The sequence below is a fragment of the Pseudorca crassidens genome, chromosome 17 (assembly GCF_039906515.1).
Source record: "Pseudorca crassidens isolate mPseCra1 chromosome 17, mPseCra1.hap1, whole genome shotgun sequence".
Classification (NCBI taxonomy): Eukaryota; Metazoa; Chordata; class Mammalia; order Artiodactyla; family Delphinidae; genus Pseudorca; species Pseudorca crassidens.
In genome coordinates, this window is record NC_090312.1 from 84,191,055 (window position 1) to 84,200,296 (window position 9,242).

The 9,242-nt window shown below is 39.9% G+C and overlaps 1 pseudogene; it reads right to left on the reverse strand.

The window, feature by feature from the left end:
- Positions 1-426: 426 nt before the first annotated feature.
- LOC137210771 (U4 spliceosomal RNA) lies at positions 427-496 on the reverse strand (annotated as a pseudogene).
- Between the last annotated feature and the right edge of the window lie 8,746 nt (positions 497-9,242).

Here is a 9,242-nt window from a genome sequence, read left to right on the forward strand (position 1 = left end):
CCCTGATCTTTGGAGCAAAGACCTTTATCGGTGATGACTCCCTCTGTCAAATGCATGACTGGGTCCATTTTTATTTGTGCCAAGAGAAGACCTCTGAGACCTTCTCAGTTTGGGTTATGTTCTTTGTATGTGGACTTTGAATTGAATATGAAAACATCTAATTTATATGTAATTAAGTGAATACTCAAATTCCAGGATATAAAAGTAGACCAAAGAGAACAAGAAGACGTACATTTAAGAGTCAGCGTGAAACTTCTGTACAAGCTCCTACGGCGCCAGGAGCGATTGGTAGAGACTCTACCAAACGTGTCCTGCGTTTCTCTGAATCTGTAGAAGGAGAAAATCACCTTGGGATTCTCCCTCCCTCCCCCCCCTCCCCCTTTGCTTCCTTCTCTCTCTCTCTGTCTGTCTCTTCCTTAATTCCTGTCTTTTCAATTAGCAATAATCGCACCTCGGATAAACCTCACTGGCTGCGATCCTGCCACTGCACAAAGCTTGAAGAAGAGTCGCCCTCGTGTGTTCACCTTTAATTTTGTGGACTTGAGTTGGGTCGGATGGCACAGGTCTTCTTCCCTGGGCGGAGCTGCTTTGCCTAAGAGCCCTTAGGGGGCAGAGCAGGGAAGGTGGTTCTAGGAACATTTTGGGAAAGAAAGGGTGGGACCCTGACCCTTTCCATTGTGAGGTTCAGTGTTACCGGGACACGTCCTCATTTTGCTGGCGGGAAAGGGTCTTAAGGTGCAACTCATCGTGATACGTGAGGCCTGTGCAGAGCAGAGGTATTTCCGCGACAGTAACTGTATTTGGCAACCACAGGTCTATCCATCTGCACAGTAGTTATGCTTTCAAAACATCACGGGGACAGTGGTTGAACATAGACCCAGGCCCAGGCTTCCAGCGGGCGTGGAGAAGGGCAACGTTTGTCCCCAGGCCCTGCCAGGGACGAGGGGTCAGGTCCCCCAGGCTGCTCCCGTCTGATGCTCCGCCCACGGCAGTGGGCTGCCTTCTCTTTCAGGCCAAAGAAACACCTCCAGTTTTCTATATGTTTCTCAGTTCACTCCCTTTTCCTCTCTAGTTTCTTGGGGGTTGGTCAGAGCCATCAAAACCCAAGACAGACAAGCTACCAGAACTCCTAGGTATTTATAGCCCAGAAACGCTGAAGCACGCAGAAAAAGCACCTACACACAGGATATTCGTAGCTGCATTGCGGTACCGGCAAATTATGTGAAACAACATTAATGCTCATCAATCAGGAACTAATTAAATTACGTTACAATCTATATAATGCCACTTAAAAAGAATGAGGCTGTTCTGTATATGGTAATAAGGAAAGATACACGAGATACATTGACAGGCACACAACCAAAGTGGAGAACGAAGTGTGCCGCAAATGACCATTTGTACGGGGAATCAGAGGAGAAAAGAAGCAATGATTAGAGAACAGGGAGTAGGAAAAGGCTTATTTTCAGCACATTGTGCCTCGTGGATATTACATAATACACACAATGTAATACATACACACGCACAAAATATATCCACTTACTTTTTTACTAGTGAATTAAACAACTAAACATCACCGAAAGCAAGTAACTTTATAAAAATAACACCAATGGAATGGCTTGAATCAATGAAGTCTAAATTTCTGTCTAACCACTAAAATAAACTATATCACAAAATAAAATAATAAATCAAGATCATGAAAAGTCTAGTTCTGCAGTCTTAGATGTGCATTAATCATTTTGATTTTCTAGAGCATAAATAAGTATATTCCTTTACCAACATAGTGAATGATACATTTATAACTTATAGGAATTAATAATTTCCAAAGCTGCCTTGTTAGCCAACACAGAGTGTGCTCCAGGCGCTGCGAGAGCTGGTTTAATACTCATTTCCTACTCTTAGGCACACTTTCAGATTCCATTAATGTTGAAAATGTGCACTGAATTTCTGTGTTAAAAGCTTTTTTTTAAATGCAAGGAGTTATTGAGATTTGCTTTAGAATTAGTAAATACCCAAGAAAATTAGCATTTATATGACATTTTATGCCATTGGGGAGATTTGCAATTAACCTCTAAATCTTTTCCAAACATCTTTCTAATCCCAATTGCAGGCAGTATTATTAGTAAGATGAGTTTACAAGAACAGGAAGGTAAACAAGAGTTTGTGTAAAATCGTATATATACACCACTTTACTTAAGCATGGATAATTCTTTCTTTTTTTAACATCTTTATTGGGGTATAATTGCTTTACAATGGTGTGTTAGTTTCTGCTTTATAACAAAGTGGATCAGCTATACATATACATATATCCCCATATCTCTTCCCTCTTGCGTCTCCCTCCCACCCTCCCTATCCCACCCCTCTAGGTGGTCACAAAGCACCCAGCTGATCTCCCTGTGCTATGTGGCTGCTTCCCACTAGCTACCTATTTTACATTTGGTAGTGTACATATGTCCATGCCACTCTCTCACTTCGTCCCAGCTTACCCTTCCCCCGCCCCGTGTCCTCAAATCCATTCTCTACGTCTGCGTCTTTATTCCTGTCCCACCGCTAAGTTCTTCAGAACCATTTTTTTTCTTTTTTTTTTTTTAGATTCCATATATATGTGTTAGCATACGGTATTTGTTTTTCTCTTTCTGACTTACTTCACTCTGTATGACTGACTCTAGGTTCATCCACCTCACTACAAATAACTCAATTTCATTTCTTTTTGTAGCTGAGTAATATTTCGTTGTATATATGTGCCGCATGTTCTTTAAGCATGGATAATTCTTGAAGGTTATTCATACAAAAGTTGTTTTCTTGTTTAATTTTGCCTTTTTTTGTTTCATACACTATGAGATAGATGAGTTTTATACGTTTATGAATATTTTATTCAGTTACATACTGATTAATATCAGAATGTTTAGTTGTTTGAAAAAGTATAATATCAAACTGAAATACGTTTTCTTTTCCATTGTAGATACTCTTTACAACCATCATTCAGCGGATGAGCAGGATACTAACAACAACAGAAACATTTCTGAAGCATTTTGCATTTCTTTATTAGTGTCCCTGTATTCGTTCTAACTAAAATTCAGTGGTCTCTTCCTTCTTTATTTCCTGCAATAGAAATTAAAGTAGAGATAATCTAGGCAAGAATGAAAGTTTAATGACTTAGTGGGAGGAGATCAAAGATTCCTGCACCCAAAACTGGGACATATATTTCCAAAGAACTTAATGTACTAATTTGTTAACAAAACACACAATTTTATACTACGTATTATTATTACATCCAGGACACATACCCCATTACTATTCTCCCTGCTTTTATCTGTAATTTATTCACAAAACTAAGATGTTGTATTTTGAGATTTTTAAAATATCTGTAAACAGCTTTACTCTGATATTTTGACATGTGATAAACTGGACAATTTCCTAAATTTTGACCTAAGTAAACACCGTGAATTCGTCATCACCATCACGATGACGCACACACTTATCACCCCTCAAATTCTCATTGTCATGACGACTTTCAGTAAGGTTGCTCTGAACAGTCCCATACAAGACCTTCTGTGGCTCTGGACTTCCATTTCTCTTGGGAAAGTACAGAGGAGTGGGTGGCTGGCTCCCGTGGTAGGTGGATCACCTCCTAAGGCAGCTGTAACAAACCCCCAGAGAGCCGGTGCCTTAAAACAACAAAAATGTATTTTCTCAGCATTCTCAGGCTGGAAGTGCAAAGTCGAGGCGTCTCAGAGGCTCTGGGGAGGACCCTTCTGGCCTCTCCCACTCCTGCGGTCCCTCAGCATCCCGTGCCCTGCGTCCACACCCCCAGTCTCTGCCTCCACGGTCCCACTGCTTCCTCCTCCCTGCTTCCGTCTCCTAAGGTTGCTGACATCAGCCGCGACCCTCCTGGGTTACCCAGGACGTGCTCCGCTCCTCAATGTCCTGAGTAACCTTAGTTCCTCAAGGTCCTGAGGATTTTGCCTTGTAAGGTCATATTCACCAGTTCCTGGGATTAGGATGGGGGCATATGTTTTGGGGGGCTGCCATCCAATCCACTACGACAGGTGTATGTTCAGCATTTTATGAAATTACTAAACCGTCTTCCAAAACGACTGTGTTCTCATTTCCCAACAAGAGTGTATGAGAATTTCAGTTGCACCCCGTCATCCTCCTTTGACCTGGTGTGGGCAGTCATGGTAATTTTAACCCATTCTAGATGGTGTGTGGTGATGTCTCAGTGCCGTTTTAATTCATATTTCCCTCATGGCTAATAATATTGAGCATCTCCTCATATGCTTATTTACCATTCAGATATCTTTATCAAGTTCCTTCTCAAAGCTTCTGCCCCTTTTTTAGAAACTGGGTTGTTTGTTTTCTTAGTACTGAGTTTTGAAAGATCTTTATCTATTCTGAATACAATTTCTGTAACAGGTACGTAATTTGAAAACATTTTATCTGTCCATGGCTTGTCTTTAGTTTCTCTTAATAGTGCATTTTGAACAGCAGAAGTTTTTAACTTTGAAAAAGTTTAATTTATCATATTTTCCTCATATGGATTGCGTTTCAATACCAAAACTAAGAAATCTTTGTTCAACTCAAATTCACAAAGATTGTCTTCTGTGTTTTCTCATAGGTTTCACATTTAGGCTATGATTTATTTGAGTTAATTTTTAAGTGTGATGCAATATATGAATTAAAGTTCATAGAGTTTGCACAGGGATAGATGATGATTCCGACACATTTGTAGGGAATGTCCTAGAATTGGAACTGTCTTCACAGCCTTTCTGAAAATTAATTGAACACATGTGTGTGTTTATTTTTGGACTCTCTATTGTGTTTTGTTGAATTATTAGTCTATCTTCATTCTATACCACACTGTCTTAATTATTGTAGATTTGCATTAACCCTTGAAATCCTCCAATTAGTATAATTTCTCCAGTTTTTTTCTTTCTTATGCCAAGTTGTTATGGCTATTCTAGATCCTCTGAGTTTCCATATAAGTTTTAGAATCAGCTTCTACAAAACATGCCTGGCATTTTGACTGGGGTAGCATTGAATATATATCATTTTGGGGAGAACTGACATCTTAACGGTGTTGGATCTCTTCGTCTGTGTACAAAGGGAATCTCCCATTCGTTTGAATCTCCTTTAGTGTCTCTTGGCATTTTTTTTTTTTAATTTGTCAATCGACAGGTCTGGCATTTTTGTCAAATTTAGTCTAAATATTTAATATTTTTGAGGCTATTGTAAATAGCGTTATTTAAAATTTTCTATTTCTGTTAGTTTCTTGCTAATATATAGAAAGGAAGGCAGCAGCATCGTGGCAGGTAGCATCACCAATGCAGGCAGCATCTATAAGGCTGCTGTGCACCTCTTTCAGAGGGAACCAGCAGATGGAGGTGGTGGGTCCCATATGTCCAGTCACGGCAACTGGTGCTGGGGCTGCTATTGGCTGTCACCCTCTCCTTCTCCGCTTTCACTCCAAGTCTCCTCAGCTTCATCTACCACCTGGGCAGCCTCAGAAGCTGATCCCTTGATCAGCTTCATATGAGTCCAAGTTAGGTGGAGATGGCAGTTTCCAGTTAAAATGGGTCAAGAGATGACCAGGAGGTGTCCACACACACTCCTTCCTGCCCTGGGCGGTGAGAGCAGCCCTGTCTCCTTTGATGGGGCAATTAGACTGAAAACCACTTGTTTTCTCAGACCACTCCTAGCGCCATCCATTTTCTCCAAAGCCTTTAGTTTCTTCGAGGCAAGAAGTAGAAAGGATTAAACACACGGTTTATGAAGGGAAATGTCAGAGAAAATGATGAAGGAACTGCAAGAGACTGGGAGAGCAATCAGAACAGAGTGAAAAGGGACAGAACGTTGAGGGAAGCACCTGCACCATGTGAGTTCTCAGGCATCCCCGAGTCTCCTAGCAACAAGTATCCCACAGCAACTAGCCGGCTCAGCTGCAGGGTGACTGGTTGGAAGAGCCCATGGGACCAGAGTTGTGCACATCATCAGTGGACCCCATGGTGTGGTACTGGGACCCCGAGTCCACTGCCCCGCCTGCACACAGGGGCCTGGAGAGCACGGTCTCACCAACTCATCCATTCTGACAGGGTTTGTATAAAATTGTTATTTATTTTTCTGAAAATGTTTGATTGCATTCAGTATGTCTGGACCTAGACATTTTTGTGGGAAGCTTTTAAATGAAAAATTCATTTTATTTACTAGATAAAGGGCTATTAATATTTCCCATTTTTAAAGCCATTTGTCAATTTTATTTAAATGATCAAAGGTATTAATATATAACTATTCTAATATTTCCTTATTGTTCTTCTAGTTTCTCCAGGAATTTGGGGGATATTCCTGTTTCATTCTTGATTTTTGGAATATTTGTGTTTGACCTCTTTGTGTTTGCATTATTCTTGCTATGTGTTTATTAATTTGATCAATATTTTCAAATAACAAACTTTTCGTTTTCTCAGTTCAGTTCCTGAGTTTTATTTTATTGATTTCTGCTCTTCTTAATTATTTTATTGCAATATTAGCATGATTCTATATGAAAAGAATATGAACATGGAAACATGTTATATAAACACAGTCCATTTTCAGCAAAGGTGCAAAGGCAATTAGTTGGAGAAATTATATCATTTTCAACAAATAGTATTGAAATAATTGGATTTCCATATGCCAAAAAATGTATTCTTAACACCAGTTAAAAAATTAACTCAGGGACTTCCCTGGTGGTCCAGTGGTTAAGAATCCATCTTCCAATGCAGGGGACGTGGGTTGGATCATTGGTCAGGGAACTAAGATCCCACATGCTATGGGGCAACTAAGCCCAAGAGCTGCAACTACTGAGCAGGCGAGCCACAACTATAGAGGCTGTGTGCCACAACTACAGAGCCCACGCACTCTGGAGCCTGCATGCAGCAACTAAGACCCAATGCAGCCAAAAATAAAAATAAATAAATAAATAAATAAATATTTTAAAAAACACCTCAATGTGGCTTATTGATCTAAAGGCAAAACCTAAAGAGGTAAAATACTTGAAGAAACAGAAAATCTTAGCAAGCTTGAGTTAATCAAATGTTTTCTTCATTTAATACCAAAAGCACAATGCATAAAAGGAAATAACTGATGAATTGCACTTAATTAGAATTTTAAATTTCCTGTTGTTTCAAAGATACTTTTAAAAGAATGAAAGACAAGCCACACATAGAATATACTTACAACTCACATATAGAAGGCTTATTATCAAAACGTAAAAAAAAAAAAAAAGCCCACTCAAACTTAAGCAAGCAAGGAGCCAAGTAAAATATTGGACAAAATGTTTGAACAGAAAATTCACAAAAGAAAATATTTGAATGGCAAATACGTGCATAACAGATGCTCAACATAGGTGGGTACTAAGAAAGTGCAAATGAAAACTGCAGTGGCATTCCATGACTCACCTAATAGAGAGTAAGTTTAAAAGGAGACCAGACTACACACTGGCAAGAACGTGAAGCAACTGAGATTCTCACACGTGGAAAGTAAATGGCAAACAGCCTGTCAGTTTCCTAAGATGATAACATGCACATACCCTATGACCCATCACCCCCCCACAATTATTCACCCAAGAGAAATAAAAGTATATGTTTCTATATGTTTTGCAGATAAATGTCCACAGCTCAAAACTAGAAACAACCAAAATACCCTTCAATAGATTAATGGATAAAAAGATCGTGGTACATCCCACAATAGAATAGTACTTGCCAGTAAAAAAGAATGAAGTATTGATACAGGCAACGTCAGTGATGTATAATCAATTCTAGAAGATGTTAACTCATCTGCAGTGGCCAAAGCAAGTCTCTCGGTTGCCTAGACTTAGCTTGAGGGGAACAAGGACAGTTGGGAGAGAAGCATTGCAAGGGCTACAGAGAAACTTTTGAGAAAGATAGTAGTGTTCATTATTTTTATTAGGGGATAATTTTATGGGTATATACATATGTTAAAATATCAAACTGTAAAATTTAAATATGGACAATTTAATGTATGTCAATTATACCTTAATAAGATTGTTGAAAAACTATCAGAAAAAGTATTTCAGAACTTTGAAAGTTACAGAGCTTTAGAGCCAAGCATTTTATTTCTCTTGGTGAATGTTCTACTTCTAGCTAATGTGTATATAAAGTTGATGGGTGAAGGGCTTTGTGAATGTAAGTCAGGTCAAGATGATTGATAGCATTCTTTAACTCTGCCGTAACTTCAAGTTATATTTCAGCCACTTTTCCCAACACTTGCTGATGGAAGTTTGTTAAAATCTTTAATAATGAATAACTGTTTGTTATTATTCCCTTTACTTCAATTTCCACCATCTTTCTTTTTCCTAGAAACCAGATACAATTAACTCGTAAAAGCAGGCCACTTCTCAATACTTTAAATTCCAGGTCCTTTTATTTCAACAAACTACATCGCATCATTTGTAAATGGAAAAATGGGTTTGAGAACAGGCAAACTAAGTTGAAGTAGTTATACCAACACATTCACTCAATGTTGACAGAACTACACAAAATAAAATTCTACGGGCAACACACGGCCATTACCATGATGGAACTTTGGAAAGTCCTCCGATCACAGCTCACATAAGACCATAAGTTACTCTTGCTTTTTTGTCCTAAGCCATGTGAGAGACAACCAGTGACAGACAACTCCCCTGGCCTTTCACTCAATATTTAAAGCAATTCTTAGGGGTTATTCCTCTTCTTCACATAGACAGAGGTGAAAACACCTGGATTCCTGCCCTGAACTTTCAGGCTTCAGCAGAGGGCACCTCGAACTAGATCGGGGGCGACTCTTGCACTTAAATCTGTTGTCTAAGCAATTCTCTGGGAAGCTTCAGCGTTGAACACACAGAAGCTACCGCTTCAGCCCCGCGCATCCTGTAGGGAGCATGTGATACGTCACCATGGGAGACATCCACGCCGCTGATTCCCAGCCCTGCAGGCGGTCTGGCTACTGAGTGAGACAGTGCGGGGCTACAGGCTCCGCCCCCCGCGTGGGTGCTTTGCCATCCTTGAACCAAGGCTTAGCGTTGGCACCAGCGTGCTTTCGACAGTACCGTTTTAGACGGAAATGGGCGCAGATGCTACTGTGGCAGTGCTGCCACCATGTTCCTTGATGCGGATTCTGACTTCTGTATAAGTTCCTGTAGCTCTACGACTGTCCAGTGGCTCAATGGAATCCATTTTGCCAACGCCAGCAATTAGACGTTTCCCATCCTCTGT